Genomic DNA, 21,676 nt, shown 5'->3' on the forward strand with positions numbered 1-21,676 from the left:
TCGATGGACGCCCTCTGGAAGGAGGCCCTATAACAGCCAATACTATTGTCCTGAAGTTACACATTCAACACCATCTTGAAGTCTTGTCTTTTGATCTTATTCAAACAATGAATTAGCCAATCATACTGGGTATGTTGTGGAGCTAAATCCTTATATTAACTGCAAGGCACATAGGTTTTTTGAGCTTAGAATATTGTGCTTCCTCTTGCCTTTCAGCTAATATGGCTGCCATACATTTCACCGTACCCTCTTCTGAAAATAGTCCTTCCTCCTCTGAAAATTGCTTAATACCCATTGAATACCATGATTACCTTGTTCACTTCCTGGATCCTCATTATACTTTGTTCCTGCCTTCTGTTTTTTCCCCGTCTCCTCGCTCAAAGCTGCTCGTTCTAACTTCCGTGCTACAGATCTGTTTTGGTTCTGCTTTCCTCCTTTACCGGTGCTTCCTGCCTGCTGCTCCAGTCAGTCCAGCCTTGTTCCTCACCTTCAGGTCTGCAGCTTATCAACAACAAGCAGGTTCTTTCCCCAAAAAGTAGTTTTCCCAGATTTTGCCTCTCTGTGCCCTTGGCAGGGATGAGAACCAGCTTTAACCCTCTGGGTCGCTGTGGCTTCCCAGGCGACCAGACGTCCTGTTCAACACAAGACCACATCCTCTGGTACCAAAGTAAGATGTGATCTTGACAACTACTAACCATCTCCTGAAGATGGATAAGGCCACAGATTGTTGCTCAGACGGCCCCATCTCCATTTTCAATGTAGATTACATGATGTACACAAAGGAATGGAGGAGATCCTTCCCTCAGTGGTTGGCTTGTATCATGAGGGCTCTACCATGGAGCGTAATGCACAAAACACAACAGTAAAGGAACCATACACATGACTGAGCTGGCCAGAAGATCAGGGGAAGGCTTCTTGGTCTTGGCCTTGCATACCAATAAGGACTTCTATTGGGGCAGCTGGGAATACATTTTATGACCCTGGCTGTCTTTGGACTCAACCCAGGGCTTTCTGGTTCACTGTTTATTTTGGTACACTCGGTTTTTCCCAACCCTTGTATCAGGATCAAACTTAATGGATGACATAACCCATAGAAATATTGACAGAAACATGACAAGGCTTCCCATTATGCCCCTTAGTGTATGCACTCTTAATCAAGCACACCGCCCAGAGGGTTAGTGGAAATATTGGCATTCAGAGATTGACAGGTGTCAGGGATTTGCACAAAATTGTGGTGCAACATGTGGATGGTTTGGAATTATAAGGATCTGAGTTCCTCTGCCGACTGTGATGGAGGAATTGTATAAGTAGGTGGCGGTCTCTGACATTTCTAGTAACTATAATAAATCTCAGGGCTTTGCAAAATTATAAATTACCTCTTAAGTGGTCCAACAAAGCTATGCACTATCTTGGGATGAAGATAACTCCTGACTATCAGAACATGTATCATCATAATATTCATCCACTCTTACAGGATCTAGCTAGAAATCTAGACAGAAAAGAGATTTCCTTCATTGGAAACATACCCATGAATATGAACTTTGTTGCCAGAATCCTGTAGATGTCTCTGGCATTTCCAATTGAAATATCGAATGTGGGTGATGATGTCGGTGATATTGCTTGTGTAAATACCAATCCCACCCCCACACATGCTCTACGGCCCATATTATTCTCTTTGGGCCAGAATATTACTCAGGGTTCCCACAAAGGTCTTACTTAGGTCAAGGGCAGCTGGGGATTGTCTCCTGAGCATTAAGCAGTACTTGCTTTCTTTGGAACTCTCTCACATTTTTGATTGGGCTGGGCTTCGTCAGGTGGTTTGTTGTTTCGGAGTGAATCAGTCAGTGGCCAATATGCCGCTTGAGCACATTCCTTTTTTGGGCCAATCTATTAGATCTCAATGTGGGAATCTCCTTTCTCCAATGCTGACCTCTTCATATTATTGCGGTTTAGACATTAAGTAGTGGGGGTTTGGATAGGACTCGGGCCCCTATCACCAGTGGTTCTCCAGAGCTCATTCCGCGAGTGTTTGGGGCCTGGGAACTAGGTGGTCAGAAGAAATCATATCAACTTTATGCTGGGGCCCTTCCTCTGACTTTTGAGGAATGCAAGGCAATCTTTCAGATAACAGGGGATGAGAGATTCCATGCCCAGATGTGCCACCGGATTTTACTTCCTCAAATTCATTGTGATGGTAACAGGCATTCCCTCTGGAACTCAATCTATTAGATGGTATCAACAAAGGCTGCTTTCTAAGTTTCACATACTCTTTGACAGAGCAGATCTGGATGCCAAATGTGTCTTATATGACCAAGTAGGAAGAATTTGGAGTGGAAATAAGACTGGTTGCCTGGGGACACATGCAGGCGAGAGCTCACAGATTCTCTAAGTGCATGACTATGAAGAATTGCACTTTTTTTACGGTATGGCCCAAGTGGTGCCCTCTCCTCATTGGTTGCATGCATTGATCCCAGATTACTCTCCACTCTGGTGGCGGAATTTCAGAGCAGTTTAGCACACATGTGGTGGTCATGTCAGAAAGCATGAATTTATTGAAAAGAAATCTTGCCCAAAAAAAGGAGATCTTGGTGTTGGTACTTGGGGACACAAATTGAGGGTGTGGAGGACATTCTTGATGTCAGGTCACATGGCTCATCATACACCTTCTAAATGGTACCCAGTGATCCCTAGCTCAGCACTGCAAGTCCCCTGTGGTCTCAAAAACAGAAATCTGGTGGCTTAAGGCCTGAGTGAGCTTGGCGATGGAGACGTTATAAGCCATAGTAGAAAGGGTTCTGAAATTTGTAAAAACATGGTCCCCTTTCTTAGAAATCAATAGGGATAATGAAACTGACACAGCCAAACCAATCCTGCTGAAGCATATGATTATCTATTGAAGGTACGAGGGGATTGGTGATTGACTTTTGGTGTGGGTGGTGTGACGCTCACCTGACTCCCACGGAGACGCTGACCAGGCCTGGGCTGCTGCGGCCTCTTCTAAGGTGATGCGCAGGACTCGGAACACCGACTGGGCCGGACCCCCAAACCTCGCCTGTCTGATGCGCAGGAAGATCTTTCTGTAGATGGGGAAAAGGATTTTAATCACCTGCGGAGTGACGAGTCGAACCCCTCCTTTCGCCTTTTACTCTCTCTTCAAACCACCTGTGAACCTTCCCGTTAATTCTCACCTTAAGATTTGGAATGACGAGCTCTCCATCCTGCTTCTGGTGCAGGGGTGCGGTAGAATCCAGTTACTTCACTGGTTATCGGATGGGCATTCAGGTTCAGTTGCTTCACTGGTTTTTTGGATGAATAAGGCGCTTTCGTAAGTATATGACTTATCAAGTTCAAGGGTTGTTCTCCCTTCTTTTTTGGTCTTTGTTTTCAATGGACTGCTTTTAGTCTTTTATCACGTAGAGAAGACAATTCGCTGTGGATAATTCAGGTGAGCTTATGTTGGGGTGGTTTTTCTAATGTCTGTATGTTCACCCACTAATGCGCGTGTTCTTTTGTCCCCATAGGGGCCGGGGCGTGGTACTGCCAAAAGGCGTGCCAACCCGAGATGAGGAAGGATTCTCCCCCACCAATCGCCAGGTAAGCCTTCTGGCAAATCAGTTTTTTCCCAATGTTTTCTCTGGCTCACCTTTTGTTCTTCTATTTTCCTTCCTAGGTGCTGGAATGCAGCAGAACGTGCGGATGGTCGTAGAAGTACGGAATTCCTTGTGGACAGGTGAGTTGAGCGCAGCGCTGCAACGAGCAATGCGAGGAATCAAAAAATAATGTCTTTTCCTTTAGGATCGTCGGCGTGTTGGCCCCGGATTCCCATGCAATATCAGGTAATGTACTTTATTCACCTTCTCTTCCTCTCTTTTTCCTTTTAGGTGTTCCAGGACTGAAGCAGGCGTGGCTGGAGTCAGGATGCAGGAGCAGACACAGTGAGCGTCCAGCTGCTAGGAGCAGAGCAACGCGAAACGTGAGCTGCTGTCTGGGCGTGGCTTAAATAGCCTCCAAAGAAGTCCCAGGTATGTATCCTTCCCCAATCAGGTATGTATCCTTCCCTGACCACGCCCGAGTGGCAAAATAGTCCCACAGGTAAAGTAGTTCCTTTCAGGTCTCAAAGAGGTCTGTATCTGGCAGCATGGTCTGCATCAGGTAAGTCCACCAAAAGCACTCCCTTTATGATCCTGGCGCCTACGGCGCCAGGACTGATGTCCAAAATGAGCCTGGCGCCAGAGGCACCAGGACTGTGTCCAAAGGGCCCCTATTAGGTAATGCCCCGGGGCCTTCGGTAAGGACCTCACTTCGTTCGGGGCCTTACCTATGGGCCAGGGGCATTACCTGAGTCAGTAATGCCCCCGCCGCTCGGGTTATATTGCTTAATTACTGCTTGGAATTTAATATTGCAGGATTGGTCTTTCATGGCCATTGTTCTTGCAGAGCTCAACACCCATCGTTGATTTCTGAAATGTTTGACGGACTTGGATAGAACCTGAAAGTCAAAATAAAATTCTTGAAAAAAAGATGTGAAATTAAGACTGCTCCCTTATAAGAAGCATACCATACAATTAAACACTGACCTTTATCATATGAGCCTTGCCAAAGGACTGTGCATGCCATAAGAATGAACCTAAGTGAGCAAGACTTTACCCTTCCAAACACAACAATACATTATGAAGTGCTTTGGCAGTTTATGCCACTTCATCAAACCAAAATCAATAAATCACATGAGAACATTTGTGGTAGTACTTCTTTTTCTAAATGCAATATATTCATTAAAGACATTTTCTAATTGTAATGACCATGAGCTGGGGGGCACATTCAACAGGAAACCGTCCTTTAAAGGGCCACCAAAAGATACACTGGTTATTTTGTTACTTGTCACATGGACACTACATAATGTACTGTCTATTCACATGGCAGTTGGGAGGTGATCCAAGCCTGGAAGTGAGGCTGAGCTTGGCATGGAAGTCAGCGGAGCAGAGAGTGAAGGACCAGGACAGGATGGAATGATACCAGAGAAGCATTTGAGTGTTTTTCTACTACTAATGGCCCACAATGTCTAGCACCAGACTCTACCTGCTCCCTTGCACGTTCATTAATTGTAAATGGACCTGAAGTGTTGAGAGCTGAAGAGAGTTGGAGGGAGGGAATCCTGAATGGAGTCCAGGGTGATATGATATGATATGGCATTTATAAAACAACTATACACAAGTGTTTAAAAGCGCAACGAGGCAAGGGAGGGGAAACAGAGGGAAGACAGAGACAACGATATTACTAGGCCAGGTGACATTGAGATGGCGCAAGTGCAAGGGAAGGGGTAAAGGGAAAGTGCAGGTAGGTGGATGGGCAGTGCAATACATTGGATCAACAGTAAAAAATAATAGAATAAACAAAACAGTAGATAAAAGTGCAGCCAGCTAGTGGCAAGTGCAGGTGTAAGTGCAGACATCAAGTGTCAAGAGCTGGTGGGGAATGTAGGGATACAGAAACAGCCCCCAAGTTCAGGGGTTGCCCGGGAGTCAGGGCAGGTGTGCAGCTGGCGGAGTAGGGGACTTGGACCTGAGATCAGAGGGTAGCCAGGTGACCAGTGTAGTTTCAGTCAGGAGTTCAGCAGGGGAGAGGAGGAGAGAAAGCAGAAGCAAAGAGGAAGGTCTTGAGGTGCTTCCGTAACCAGAGATGGTTCTCCTCAAGTTTCAGGGAGGCAGGGAGATTGTTCCAGAGGGAGGCCCCAGCCAAAGAAAGAGATCTCCCACCAACTCGTTGCTTGGAGAAGCGACTGACCTTGAGGGAGTTGGAGGTGGATGAGTGAAAAGCTCGAGAAGGAAGATATTTAGGAAGAGAGAGTTGAAGGTATTGAGGCCTCAGGCCCCAGAAGGACAATGCAGAGGGTTTTGAACGTAATCCTCGCAGCCACTGTGAGCCAGTGCAGAGATTTCAGTCCTGGAGAGATACAATCCCTTGGCTTGGGGCCAAGGACAAGTCTTGCAGTCCTGATAACAGCTTTAGCTTACTCCTTTGTTTCAAGGGTCCGATGCAAGGGCCAGTGACTTAATTTTGATGTTTGAGCAGAAGGAGATGTGGGATTGAAATAGCATTCTCTGAGATTTAAGTGGGGTATTTCGAGCGCATGGTTGGGGTCCCACATCTGATTATTGGGGACTTAATGATCTAAAAATATTAAGAGTAGTCAGAGGAAGGGGAGACTTTAAGTTATTTCATTTGTTAAGGTTGTTAATGTGTCAAGGAGTTAATGATCATATCCTACTCTTGCAGTAGTGTAAGCTTTTAGGTTCTAGCATTAAATTGCCAGCTTGATATTTGACATCATAACAGGGAGGTGGGCTCTGCTAAGCACTCCCAATTTCATATGGAGGGACGGGCATGGAGGTAGAAAAGTGTTTTGGCCACATTCATGCCATCTGCTAAACCGAGGAACCACAGCAAGCAGATGCTTCATCCCAGCCCATCATACCAGGCCTTATATATTTGGACGACTACCTAACTCAGGACCCTTTCAATGTTCCCCTCTCTGCCTGCCACCTTGAAAATAAATCTGTAAACCTGAAGTTGGGGCGATCTTGCCCTTTATCCCTTTCATCCGGACATTGCTTGAATGAACTTAGTCGCCCAGATTGTCTGCATTTGGATAATTGCTACATTTTGCTGGTTCCCAATAGCCTCTCCAAATGCTTGCGTCAGTCTCCTTGACAGCAATTACTTCTATTTTCCCGGTGGAGGGAGGCAGCAGGCTATTCTCGCTCAGACGAGACATTTAACAGCATGGGATTGAAGAGGTCACAATCGGTCATGCAGCGCTATACAAAAATTTAAATAAATAAATAACCCAGATTTTTTAAAATCGGTCCTTTTGTTGGAAAAACAACTCGTTCGTGCATCGCAGTGTTTCGGGTCATCCGCCTCTCAGATTCTCTTTGTCATTTTTGTATTAAGGTCTTTTTAAAAAGCCAGGAAGAGAGGTGCGTTACCCAGGATGCATCAGGCAAAGCTTTTGAGAGTTGTGTGATCATTACATTACCATGTCTTCAATGTAAAAAGATGTTTTCCAAACCAAATGGAACTGCTTAAATTAACCCCTTAATTCAAGCAATACTGGCATCCATTTTCTGTCTCAGTGGACAGTAGGCGGGCAGTCGGTTGCTCCTCTGGATACGTGGGCATTGTTCACATAGCAAGGTTACAGCTGGCACTTCTATAGTTCTTGGGGGGATTGTATTATTTGCCTTCCTTTTCACATCACATGGTAGGGTTGTGTAATGGGTCTTCAAGTGAAAGTGATATGTATTTCATGGGTGGCTTTTTGCTGTGCTTCCTACACTGGCATATTTATCTACATGGCATTCGTTGTCATTGCACAATTCAGTGCACCAAACTTGAGTACCTTGTGAAGAAGAAGACTCACATCTGTCCAGTGGTGTAATTTTACTGAGAAGCGTACATCCGTGCAGGGGAAACCAGTGTTGGTCGGAGAGGAGCATGCCTCCATGATCATGTTTGAACGATATTGTATAAGTTTCGAAACATGATGACGCCCTCCTCCTTGGCGTAAGAACCTAACCTGAAACCTATGAATGCACTAAACTAATCAGCTCTCTTGCACCACCGCCCGACCCCCATCAGCCCACTCCCTTTTCCACAGCGCAGAGAAAATGGGCCCAATGCTCAGAAAGTAGCGCATCTAAAAATAGTGCCCAGGGGGCGCTTTTTTTGGATACCTGATTTTCAGAAGTTCAGTTGACACCGTGTTCATTACTTCCAGAGGGCACTGCTCCTGTCTAAATGATGCACTGGCCAGCCTCTTTGCAAACATATGCTGGGAACACTAATGCATGACAGGCTCCCAGCACCATCATGGAGCCACTCACAGTAAAATGCAAACAAGGAACCCTACAAGCATTCATAGCTATGTTTGGGGACAGGAGTCGTTTCTTATCGCTTTCTCCCTCAAAACAAATGTATGAAAGGTTCAGGAAAGACCATCTAATGTGTTGTACATCACCCTGTGCCTGCCCAAACAGCGCAGTGGAACCTGTTCGTTTTCTGTGCATTCTTGCACTTAGCCCATTTGCCAATTCTGGAAGAAGTTTAAAAAGTATATCAGCAATGGTGGCCAGGGTTGGCCTTAGACCACCACAGATATGGAGCCGATCCTTTAGGTGGTTTACACAAGGGGGGAGGCTGGGATGGAAGTATGAGGGTATGTCACTTAATCGCCGTTCGACTTACTCCAACCAGGGTAATCTGCGGCTTGACTTCTTGTCCCCCACTGAAGTCCGTCCTCCCTTCCTCAACGTAAACCTCTGCCTAAGGGGTACTCCTATATTTCTCCTTCAGGAACTTAACTCACACCTGGCTCCTGAAGTACCTCCTGAATTCTTCTTCTAGTGCGTTTGGCTCCTCCTACTCCTCTCACACACCCTGTAAGCTTGTGGTTGGAGTGTTCCTCTCTGCTCTTCATCCAAACTCGTTGCAACCCGCAGCTCCTTCTTTCACCACCTCCCCCTCAGATATTATTCCCCTCTCATAGGACTCCTTTCATCCGCTCCTCTTCTGGCTTCAGTGGTCAATCTGTTATCTCTTACTCCTGCCCCTTTGCTCCCCATTTCACCACTTCCTCCCCAGGCCTTATTTCGTCTTCCTCCTTCTCTGTTCCTCCAATCACCCGCTCCTCCTCCTCCTCAGATCTTATTCCTTCCTCCTCTCCTCCTTTTGCCACCTTCTTCATCATGTCTTCATCTCTTTTACCAACTCCAGCTTCCTCTGCTCCACGAGCCTCTCTTTTCCCCAACCGTCACCAAACGTGTACCTTTTCCTCCTCCAAACTCTTAGACCTATGCTCTTTTCGGACTTCTTTCTATTCGACATTATCCCTCGATCAGCCTGGGTTCCCACTGAAGGTCTGCAGATGCAAGCGATTTCTTTTATCAGTGTGATTGGTTGGTTCTTCAAAAGCATTTTACTATTAATCACCCAAAAAAATATATTCTTTTCCAACATACATCACATCTGAAATGTTTATTTCCTCATCTGTTACACAAAGATGAATAATACTGTAATCCCAGATCTCTAAACAATGTTGTCTCTGTTTTTGTTAAAATACATTCTCTTAATCCATCATGGAGCCTGTTACCATATTTTGGTGTATGCATGATGCACCCTGAGCATACCATAGGCATACAAACTAGTCATTTAGTTTACAAAGAAACATATTTAATTCTGCTCATCACTCACCCGTAATGGTTATCAATGGGTGTCCTTTCTCACACTACTCTCAATATGTGCTGATCCAGAGCCCTTGTCCGCAAACCAAAATAATCTAATTATATCTCAAAGTTAATACTCCTCATCATACTGAGTCAAAATGATTGCTCATTGCCTTACCTGAATACAAATTTAGAAATGCATAGGAAATATAGACTTCTTCATTAATGGATCAGATGCATCATAACAAATGTTACCGCAATGTCTGTAGACAAAAACAGTATCTCATCATAATACAGATTTTCCACACATTCGTTACAGAAAGTCATGATTCTATTAAAGACTCGGAGGCGAAAGATTATGCTCTGACTTCTCTTTACTAACTCGAGCAGCAACCATTATAAACAATAACATGGAAAACAAAGATAAAAACTACAAATTCCAACAGGACCCAGCAATTTTGTAGTTCGTTTTCCATAGGGTGTAAGAAACCACGTGATCCTCTCCTTCAATCAGCATCACTTCTCCCTTATAACCTCCAACAACTCCGAAGTCCTTCCTCTTTCTTTCGTTGAACTGATAAACTTGCGCCCCAACTGGTAGACGACTTGTTCCAGCTGATCTTCTCAAGTTGTCGCTTTCTGTTCCCCTCCTGAAACAACATAATCCGTTAGAAATCCCATTATGGACGGGTGGGCAATCACATAGCAATACCATTATTATCCCAAGACAAATTGCATTATTTCCAACAAGATTGCATTATTTACAACATGATAACATAACTTATATTATAGCGATTGAAATTGGGTGGACTAATCTTTCGCCTCCGAGTCTTTAATAGAATCATGACTTTCTGTAACAAATGTGTGGAAAATCTGTATTCTATGTCAAGACTCAGAGGCTCAGATTATGCTCGTTTAAAGCTTACCTACCACCAACGATGCTACTCGCTCCACTGGTCTAAAATAAAAGTTCTTAAAGGTCTCCTCATTAGACCAGTCTGCTGCCTTTAGGACATCTTCCAGACGAGCCCCTGCCAGAAAGGCAGACGACGCCATAGCCCCTCGTGTAGAATGTGCTCTGAACTGTTGCACGTCTAGCCCTGCCTCGGCCATGCACCACCTGACCCATCTAGCTAAGGTGGCTGATGCTACTGCTCTAAAAGGTTTCCTAATCGCTATCAGTAGCTGGTTTACTCCCGCAGGTCTCACTTCATTCGCTTTTTGTTCGTACACTTTCAAGCACCTAACTGGGCACAACTTAGGCTTGTCCGGGAAAGCCATGTACTCTACACACTTAATATTCGTCTTTGTCCTCCTCGCTATGAAAAATGTTACCCCTGAAGGTGAAAAAGATTTTCTGTTCGCTTCTAAAGCTCTCACGTCCGAGACCCTTTTACAAGAAATAAGACACAGAAGGGTAGTTAACTTAGCCCACAGTGCTTTCCGAGACAAGAATTCATTGTCCGGCCAACTTTCAAACATCCTTAAAACTATACTCACATCCCACAAACGAGAGTATCTGGGAGCGGGAGGTCTCATACACCTAATGCCCTTCAGAAGCCTACACACCAAGGGATGCTCGCCTACAGGCTTATTTTCTATGTACGCATGGCCTGCTGAAATCGCTGACCTATAATTATTAATGGTCCTTTAGGCTTTTGCCTGTGCTGCCTGTGCTGCCAAGAAATTCACTATGTGTACTACATCTGTATATACGGGATCAACCTGTCTCTCCAGACACCAATCACTCCATCTATGCCATGCCACTCTATATGCCTTGCCTGTCGCCGGAGCCCAAGACTCCCTGATGAATTCCTGAGCTGTGCCTGAAAGTCCTGGCTTAGACCAGTTCTCCCTGAAATCGCCCAAGCCAGAAGACTTAAGTTCCCTGACCTGACCAATGGATGGACCTCTCCTGCCGGATTTAGCAGTATATCCTCCCTGGCTGGCAGCCGAATAGGGGCTTCGAACGACAGCTCCAGAAGATCCAGAAACCAAGCTTGGCCTCTCCAGTCTGGCGTTATCAGGATCACTGTCGCTAGCTGACGTCTGACCTGTGCAACTGTGCGTGCTATCAAGGAGAAGGGGGGAAACCTGTACTCCCTTGCTGGTCCCCAGACCTGGAGAAACGCGTCCGTCGCAGTCGCTTCCGGATCCGGTCTCCAACTGTAAAATCTGGAGAGCTTCCTGTTCGGCCTGGAAGCAAAGAGATCCGTCTGACAGGGACCCCTGCGGCGCATTAATTCCTGAAATACCGAGTCGTCCAGCTGCCAGTCGCTGGAGTCCCTCAGGTATCTTGAGTTCCAATCTGCTACCAGATTGAGCTCTCCCGGCAAATGTTCTGCTCTCACACTTATTCCCTTCTGGAGGCAGATTTGCCAAAACTCCTTGGCCATCTCCGTCAGTTTCTGCGACCTTGTTCCGCCCAGTCGATTTATGTATCTGACTGCCGAAACGTTGTCCATCTTCAAGAGAATGGACGATTTCGCACCTTTCTGTGTCCAGCACTGAATTGCGAAGGAGCCCGCTAGAAGCTCCAGGCAATTGATGTGGAGACCCAATTCCTCTCTCGACCATCTCCCTCCTGTCGACTGGTCCCCACATCTGGCTCCCCATCCCCAGCGGCTGGCATCTGACTCTATCACCAGGTCCGGGGATGAGCCAAATATCGCCCGGCCATTCCAGGCTTCCATGTGGCAGAACCACCATTCTAGCTCCAGTCTCGCTTCCTGTGATAGCCTCACTTTCTGTTCGTAAGAAAAACCTCTTCTGAGATGGTGATCTTCAACCTCTGCAACGCCCTGTAATGCAGGGGCCCTGGGAATATCGCCTTTATCGATGATGACAGACGTCCTATAAGCCTCGCTATTTCCCTCAGGGAAACCTCCTGCTTCGCTATCATCACCTTGATCTCCCTCTTGACTGAATTGACTTTGGCTAGGGGTAATTTGAGAATGCCCTGCGTTGTCTCTAAGCTGAACCCCAGAAATTCCATATCCTGAGTTGGCTCTAACTGTGACTTCTTCCAATTTATTAGGAATCCCAGTTGTTGTAGTAACCCTGTGGTTAAGAGGACCTGACGAACCAGAATTTCCTTGTCCTGGCACATTAAACATATGTCGTCCAGGTAAATAATCAGCCTGATCCCCTGTTCTCTCAGGTGCATCACCACTGGTTTCAAAAGCTTGGTGAAACACCATGGTGCCGACGCTAGCCCAAAGGTAAGACATTTGAACTCCCACTTCTGTCCCTTCCAAAGAAACTGGAGGAGTTTTGTCTGATCTGACCGGATAGGAATCGTTAAATACGCATCCCTGAGGTCTATCCTTGCTAGCCAATCTCCTTGCTGGAGAACATCCCTTAGAAGATGGATGCCTTCCATTTTGAAATGCCTGTACACCAGGAAGTAATTCAAACCCCTCAGGTTTATCACTGGTCTGACCTTGTGTCTCTTTTTGACCAAAAACAGATTGCTTATAAAACCCCTGGTCTTTCTGAAGCCGGACCGATTGCATTCTTTGCCTTTAGTAATTCTACCTCCTTGTCTAGAAGGACCTCGTCTTCTCTGCTGAATTTTATCCGTCTTGGCGGCCCTACCTGATATGGTTCCCGCCAAAATTCTAACTGAAACCCTCTTATGGTTTGCCTTATCCAAGCATCTGAAGACAACTCTTCCCATATTTCGACATACAGCTTCACTCTCCCTCCTACTGGAGGAATATTTGCATGTGACCTTTCTATTACTTTCACATCTCTCACCTGAGGGACTCTGGTGCTGTTGCCTTCCGTTGTTCCTCCAACCTCTACCCCTGCCTCTTCCCCTAGAAGGGAAGAAGGGGTTGGACCTTCGGTCTTCTTGTCTCCAAGCTTTGTCCTTGTAGGAGCCTCTGTACTGGCCACGGCTGGACGAGCGGCCCCTTCCTCCTCCAGCCTTGTCGAAAACTCTTCGACCGAAAATCTTCTTCAGAGAAGATTGGGCCCTGTCCATCGATACATAAGTACTGGCGAATTTCGCCATGTCCTTGATGAACAAGTCCCCGAAGAGCTTGCCTCTCGCGGCTGTGGCCTGCTCGGATGTGGCCATCTCCCCTAGCCTGGTGTCCAGTTTCATCAGGATCGACCTTCTCCTTTCGGTTGCAAGCGCTGTATTTGCGTTACCGAGTAGGCAGATAATCCTCTGAGCCCAGCCAGATATGATGTCCGGGTCCATGGGCTCTTTCTTGACCTTCGCCTCCTCGGCCAGTTGCCAGATCTTGGTGACCGGTCCTAGCATGTCCAGCATCTTGTCCTGACAGGAGCGCCAGGATCTGTCAATGCCCCTCTTCACGTCCCTGCCATATCGGCCCAGGAACGTCAGGATTCTCTCGTCAATCTCCGGGGTCTCTGCTACCCCGTCCGGGACTCTCGGTCTTGGGCACTCAGCCTTCAATTTAGATCTGGCTTGTCTGCTTAAAGGTGCCCGCAGGCGCCGTCTAAGATATTCCGCGATCTTCTCCGGAGGGTCCCATTCATTGGACCTGGGGTGAATAAGCTCATCGGGATCGAACTCCCCCCTGAGAAGATCCTCCTGTTCCCTCCTGCCTTTCTTTTTAGGTTGGCTTTCCTCCTCTTCTGGGGAGGTCTGGTCTTCTGAGGAGGTGTAAAACTCAGATCTTGAGCTGCTCATGCAGTAGTCGTCGTCCGACTCGCTCGAGCTAGTGCTCCGTCTCTCGCGGGATCTCGCCTTCCTTTTCCCCGATCTGTGGGGTGAACCGGGGGGGGGGGGCTGGGCGCTGCGGCCCCTGCGGGTCTTGTGTTTACTTCCCCCTCTCCTTTTGCGAGCTTTGCCCTGGGACAAAGCCGCCAAGCTTTGCAGAATGCCCCTCTCTTCCCGGGGCCCTTCGGCACTCTGCAGCATCTGTACTGCTTCGCTCATACGGCGCCCACTGACATGAGGGCCGTCAGAGTCGTCAGTGTAGTCGCTCATGTTTTCACCGCCTCTGTACACTATGAAGGTGCCTTGTGCAGTTTGCTTGGGCTGCCCCCGTCAATATCTGGATTGCAAAGCTAGGCGAGCCCTCGTATAATAGCAGTCTTACCTGGGACTGAGCCCGTCAAGTGGAGGCCGAAGCCTCTCTCACCTCCTCCCCAGTGGCAGAATAAGGGATAATGTATTTGTGCTGACTTTGCAGCTCTCCGTCTCTGAGCAGGATTCCCTTGCCTGCGTTACCAGATTTAGCCACTAGGTGGCGTGCACCGCTAGGAAATGAGCTGGTGACTTCTAACTGTACACACGGCTGTGCGCCCCGGGTGCCGGAGCTCCGTGAGGGCCAGGGATCAAAAAAGAACTGTATAAACCCCGAGGAGCCTGGTGCTCTGCCTCCTTCTCCTGACACGTAAGTTCGCAATGGCGCCGGAACTCCCGAGGTCCTGTCGCGCCGTTGCAAACTTCCATGCCCGCAGTGTCTCCTAACGAGGGAAACGACGCCGGAACAAAGGTCCCGTCGCGTCTTCCCCGCGGATATGCTCCGCCAACGTTCTACACGCTCGTCATCGGTTGCGCGTGTTAGCCTGAAACGTATAAGTCTAAATAAACATTTCGACAATAAGAAAAGATGAAAGGTACTTATCTCAGCTGCTCGAGCAGCAAAGAAAGAGGAAGGACTTCGGAGTTGTTGGAGGTTATAAGGGAGAAGTGAAGCTGATTGGAGGAGAGGATCACGTGGTTTCTTACACCTTATAGAAAACGAACTACAAAATTGCTGGGTCCTGTTGGAATGTGTAGTTTTTATCTTTGTTTTCCATGTTATTGTTTATAATGGTTGCTGCTCGAGTTAGTAAAGAGAAGTCAGAGCATAATCTGAGCCTCCGAGTCTTGACATAGAATCTGTTTCTCTGCTCACTTTTCTCAACCGCAATTATCTCTTAAGCACGTACTTTAGACCGGGGTGTAGCCCATCCTCAAAGATACATCCTTTTGGTTTTCGTCTCCTGAATCACCATTGTTACAATGCCCTATTATATCCTTATTACAGTCCGCCATCTTTGAGTGGAGTAACAACGTGCAGAAACACAGTAATAATTACCCATTTCATATCCTGGTTTCATCATGCACTATGAAATTATAATTCTACAACCTTCATTATAGTATACGTCGCACGTCTATATGCAGCTAATTGGCGCTCACAATTAAACCTCGGAATGCACTATTTATTCATTTGCCGCCTCTGAGAACGGATAGATCGCCATTAAAGCGCACCGATGCTAGCGGCCATATTGTAAACATCTTTAATTAAATTTACGAAACCATCATGTATAATTCAACAAGCCCTGATTTGTAATGTTTTGTTGTTTACCAACATCAATAATTGGAAATATCTGGTTATTGATATAGTTCCCATTTCCTTCAAATTGACGTATATTTAAAGAACCCGTAGTTGAATCACTCCGTTGTCTGAAAAATATGGGATAATACTTCATAAATCCACAAGGTTAATTATAACTTCAAATTGCAAATACTACCCCATCAAAAAACTAAACTAAAGCAGCATTAACCTATGTATCGATTCCAAGTCTGATGACTGCATCCTAGTTTCACTCTGAACACGGCAGCCATTTTGCAACATATTTGTGCCTCTATGAACAGCGGTTTTTCCTGCTCACTGCAATTAGTACACGTGCAACACATAAACTCAATGCTCAGTATATCATGCAAAATCCAAGTAAAGAAACGTTACTGTTCAGATTGATGCAGAACGAACTCATGTCAATACCAACTTACATTAGTGTATCACATTGTATTCTTCTCAAGCCCTGCTCAATGTTCTGTATGGTGTTTATCCAGAACAATAATTACTGTTTCTATAACTAAGTTATTGTTCCACGTCGTTAGAAAATCTATTTAGTATAACAGATGATGACTGTCATTGGCAATCCGCATAATAACATCTTTAATGAAGGATAGTATACTGTATAAATAACTGCATGTTGTTAAGCTTCACACATTGGGCCGCTTATTGTAACCCACAAGCAAGCCTCCTTAAGTATACTTATAGCGCCTCGTTGCCTAGAGGGCTGCAGTGCACTTTACAAATCCAAAATAAATAAATAGTACAAGCATTAGTCATCTTGTCTTACTTATTCTAATTAGTCCTTGCCCATCTCAAGTTGTGCCTGTATGCTCAAGGTAGAGTGTACACACTTACATTACTATTGACATTAACTGTGTTACCATCACAGTAATCAAAACAACACTAGTCTGCCCTGTACTCAATATTGTGGAAATCCAAAAGTGTGAACAACTTTAATACTGTCAATTGTCACCAATGCGTTTCAACCTAGAAATTAATTCAATTCATGGTCCGAGTTTAGACCAATTGTGATGGCTCTGAATTGAAAGATAAGTCGAGCCTCTTCTTGTCTCAAAAGCTTTACCAGGTCACCACCTCTCTCATTCTGCCCTAGCTGTTTTAGACCATAGAATCTGATATTAAACAAATCATTCTGTATGTTTTCTGATTTCCATTGTGTAGCCAGAAGATATCTATCATCCTGTACTTTGATGCACCGTAGATGTTCATATATCCTCATTTTTCGCTGACGTTTAGTGCTGCCAATATATTCCTTGGCACATATACATTTGATGGCAAGATCACAAAAGTACTCTTGCAATGAATTAACTCTTTTATCACCAAGACATTGTTATATGCATATGAGAATGTGTTACAATTTTCTGTGAATTTGCATAATTAAAATTGCCACATTTATAAAATCCTGAATTGCATCTAGAAATTCATCAAGATCTTGATCTAACATCAAAATGTTCAAATTTTCTTTCACTAGGTTATTTATCAAGTGACTATGTGTCGAATAGGTAGTGATGAATCTACATTTGTCTCGACTGTCGTCTGTATCTACTTTAGGAACCAGACAACAGTTGAGACAAATGTTGCTTTGTTTAGAGCTTGTGAGATCACAGTTTCAGAGTATGCTCTTTCTGGGAATCGATTAAAAGAATGTCACTTTGTTTTTGGACAGGGTCTATTGAACAGCAATTTCTTTTAGCCCTTATGAATTCTCAATAGGGGAGATTATGGGTGATAGTTTTGAATGTATGTCCCCCTGTGTGCACACTCCAGAGTAAGTACAACCCGCTCGGGAATAAAGCCAAGAGATAGTTTGCAAAGTTAACAAGGTTTACTCGTACAAAATACAAGTGTCAGCAAAGAACTCTGCTGCTCAAGAGCGCTCTGCCAAAAATTAAGAAGGCCCAAAGCATCATCAGTGAAATCATTATATACAGTAGAAATCCACACAGCTGGTTGCCAAGGACATATACATGGACTGCTCCATAGGGGGTGCTAGGTGCTAATTTGCTGCTTCGTCCTCGTCGATCTTGGTGAGCTTGGGTCAGCTCTGCTCATCTTCTCAGTGAAGGTCAGGGCATGAATAAAAATAAAATATATCTAATCTAAGTACTTAGTAATGTTTTATCTAATTAAATAAAATTACGTTACGGTTATTGTAAATACCTGAATGACACTTTTAAAGGATAGTTCCGGGACTTTTTTTTTATTGTCCCTACGGGTCGGCCATGTGTTTGTAAGCATAAATCGGTAGATCGTAGGAAACTTTCCTATGGACCTTACCCGACTTTTCGCCCATTATCGCACTCGAAATCAGCCGCCATTTTGTGATAATCCTATCATTCCGCCGCATCGCCCTGGCTCACCTGCCTTTGCGGCACTAAATCAAATCCCCCGCCCCTGAAACAGACATTATCAAAACATTCATATTCCCCGCCTCTCTCCGTGACGTTACTGTGCTGCGTAGGCAAACGCGCCCAGGCGTCTTCTACGCGACTCCACACAGACCCCGTAAATCAACACAGATCAGCTCACAATACAGCGCACCACAATTCGGAATATGAAACTGTACTTTGAAATCAAACCGCAAGATTGTAAATGTGGTAAAGTACATTTATTTGACATCAAATGTTTAGAGAATATTCAGCGATTTGCATTTTTATTTGCTCATGTTCCAAAAAGTTCGTATTGAGGAACGCGATGGTCCTTTGCTGTACACAGGGTCTTAGAGCATCTCACAATACAGCGCCACAATTCGGAATGTGAAACCGTGGTTTAAAAGCAAACGGCAAGATTGTACATTTGGCAAAGTACGTTTATTGGACATCAAATGTTTAGAGAATATTCAGCGATTTGCATTTTTCTTTGCTCTCGATCCAAATTAGTTTGTCTTGAGGGAAGCGATGTTCGTGTGCAGTACACAGGGTGTTGTTTTACGATAAAAATAAGCTCTTCGGTCGCACTGATAATCGCATGGCTGTTCCAACAACGAGGCACTAGGCCACCACAACGGTAGGTATGTTGCATCTAACCGTTAGTACCGCGTAAGGGCATACTTGTACTTGGCGATCGTCCCATAAAATGGTCAGGGTGGTAACGTTGTTCACGCGGAGAAGCAACTGGCGGCTGTAGAAGCCGTCCGCCGGTGTCCGGTACTCGTGACACAGACAGTAGTGAACGATGTACCTAAAAACATAAAAAATGAAATTAGTCTCACCATCAGATCCTTATTAAAATCATAGCGAGGACAGCGCTACTGGGTGTACACAAGTGTTTAAAGGCGTGGCGAGGCAGGGAGGGGGGGAGTACAAGGTAAGTAGCATAAAATAATAAATAAATAGGGCCAGCTGGTGGCAAGTGCAAGGTAAGTGCAGAACAAGTGCTGGGAAGGGGGGGCTGTAGGATACTGAGACAGTCCCCCAGTGCAGGGGTTGACAGGGAGGCAGTGCAGGTGGAGAGTGGAAGGGCCCAGGACCGAGGTCGCAGACAGTGGACCAGTTGTAGCAGGGGAGAGGGAGAGAGAAAGCAGAAGCAAAGAGGAAGGTTTTGAGGTGCTTCAGTAAAAGCAGATGTTTCTCCTCAAGTTAGTGCGCGGTAGAAAACAATATGCCACATAGTACGAACAAGTACAACTGAACCCGTCTTTAAAGCCACTGTATAGTAATGAAATTGCGGTATAAACTCATCAAAAGTTACTTACATTATATTTGCATTTTCCATTGTGTCTCTGTGTAGGGCAGACCCGAAACACCACTCCTTCTTTGCCGACGTTACTTCTTCTAATGAACGTGGCTCATCGTTTCGTTTCTGAAATTTTATTCATTATCTTTTTTTTTCAGGATGGTCCCGGCCTGACAAGGTCAAATCACAATAGAACCTTATACTGGGTCGTGGGCCGTTCCGCCACCCGAGCAAAACATCAAAGCAGCTGACCTTCACTTTGAGCGAGCACACATTTCTAGTTAGCTGCAGTTAGTGTAAGGGCATCTTGTCTGCGTGCCTTTTTTTTTATTGTCCCTATGGGTCGGCCATGTGTTTGTAATACGGAAACATTCTATAATTTTTGTAAAAATGATTTATATTACTGTTTGGTTTAATTGCAATGGGCCTGCAACATGAGGAGACTCGAGAGAACAGACAATCAAATTACAATCATTTAAACCGTGATGTGTATTTCTCAATGAGCTCTGCTTTAGGTGGACATGGAACAGAGGCAATGTTGGGTGGCAATGCAGTTGTCCCATGCATAGGTTCGTTCACCACTCCATGTATGTGCCTATCGAGGACATCTACGATAAGTCTCTCAATAAACTCATATTGCATATCCTCAAACACTGGTTTGATCACCCATTGTTTACTTCTTTTAGTGAAGGCCTTATTGTAGCGAAGCGTCCCTAAAGTTCCGGTCGTCCTACTTTGTTGACGGCCAACATTATGGTTATGTGCCAAGACCGCTAGAAGAGTCCGATTTATCATGCCTTCCATGCCAAAATGCAATCTTTTGGGCCTGTACTTTAGGCACATATTGTGGAACACCTCCAAATCTCCTGTGTGGCAGAATTCCGTGAGTCCCCTCAAATCTCTTGTTATAGTTTTATCAAATACAATCTTTTCAATGGCCTTGTGAGTGGGTGATGAAGGAATCAACCACTTCTTCTTCCGTGCCTCCTCTGTGGACAAATGGCCATGTTCACATTTGTGGAAATGCTCATTTGTCGACCATCGATGTACGTTGCTACAGTGCAACATTACTGACCGCCATTTTTCCAGTAGAATTTCCAACGACCCTTCACATGTTTTTGAGCTCCACCAAAGATGGTTGCTGATTGACTTGGACCACTGTGAAATACCTTGCATATCTTTTTTTTTTCCTGCAGCCGACAATTTTTTATTGATTGTTTTTGCAAGATGCCATACGTCAAATTGGTGATTTATATTTTTGTACTCTTCTCTCATTGTCTTGGCAATTGAAACGTGTCTGTCCGTGGCTATCAGGTCGATCACCATTCCCCGCGATTGTAGTTCTTGCAATGATGCTACAAAGCCAACTTTCTCCATGGCCACTGAGGATGTACTTTGTGACACCTGCACGACCACCGAACTCACAATTTTCTTACTTTCCATGTCCTGAAAGTGGTAGGTGCAGTACTTGGCTGAAAATCCTGGGCTGTCGCACTGTCCATCACCGGCTAGCCTGAACCGTTTGCCCGCGAATGTACTATCAATAGACATTTTTTCCATTCTCCAAGCTTCGCTAATGGCTGGAAATAGATAATCGGTTTGGTATTTGTAGAACTGAGTTTTCGCAATGAAATGGATTCCCACAAACTGAAAGAAAGACTCTAACTTTTTAAAACTTGAACCACTAAAAAGTGCAGCCGCTGCACAAAGTAGATTGCCTGCTGGCAGTTGCCCCAGCATGGGTTGTGCAGACCATGCGAACGGATGATATTGTGTACAGGTGGCATGTATTTTAAGGTTAGTGCCTCGAATTGCACGAGTCACATTAATCAATGGCTCCCCACATACTTCCCCACCAACCCAATGCCCACATTTCATCATCATAATAATATCCATCAAACAGCTATCGAATACAATGAATTTGGCCTCTTTCCTTATACTGTCACTCTGCGTCCCAGCTGGTTCGGCCTGTAACGTTGAGGACATGTCACTCGCATGAAAGGTACAATCTCTGATATCGTCTTCCGCTATGCTGAGTGATATTGATGGTGTTTCATTGTCGTCCACTTCATTCTCTTCCATTGCAACATCTGTTCCTTGTCCGGAGATGGGAGAAAAAAACAATGTCTTCAACTTTCGCGCGCTCTTATTTTTTGCGGGTGTGGATTCTGTGAATTGATCTCCGACTGCATCCAAACTACCAGGAGGACATTCACTATCAATGGCTGGTGGTGGTATAGCTCCGTTGTCAATCACTTCATATTCTTCCCATTGGCACGATGCATCTCCAGTCTCAAGTCCCTGCCAAAAGGTTTGACAAGCAACATCTCTCGTTCGCTTCACTGTCTGTGTAGATCTAGTTCTTACACCCACTCGCAACTAGAGGACAGATTAGAAAAGGGATGTTCAGTTTAAACACAACTTACAGTA

Source organism: Ambystoma mexicanum, chromosome 6p (assembly GCF_040938575.1).
Source record: "Ambystoma mexicanum isolate Mex_15411 chromosome 6p, UKY_AmexF1_1, whole genome shotgun sequence".
Taxonomy (NCBI): domain Eukaryota; kingdom Metazoa; phylum Chordata; class Amphibia; order Caudata; family Ambystomatidae; genus Ambystoma; species Ambystoma mexicanum.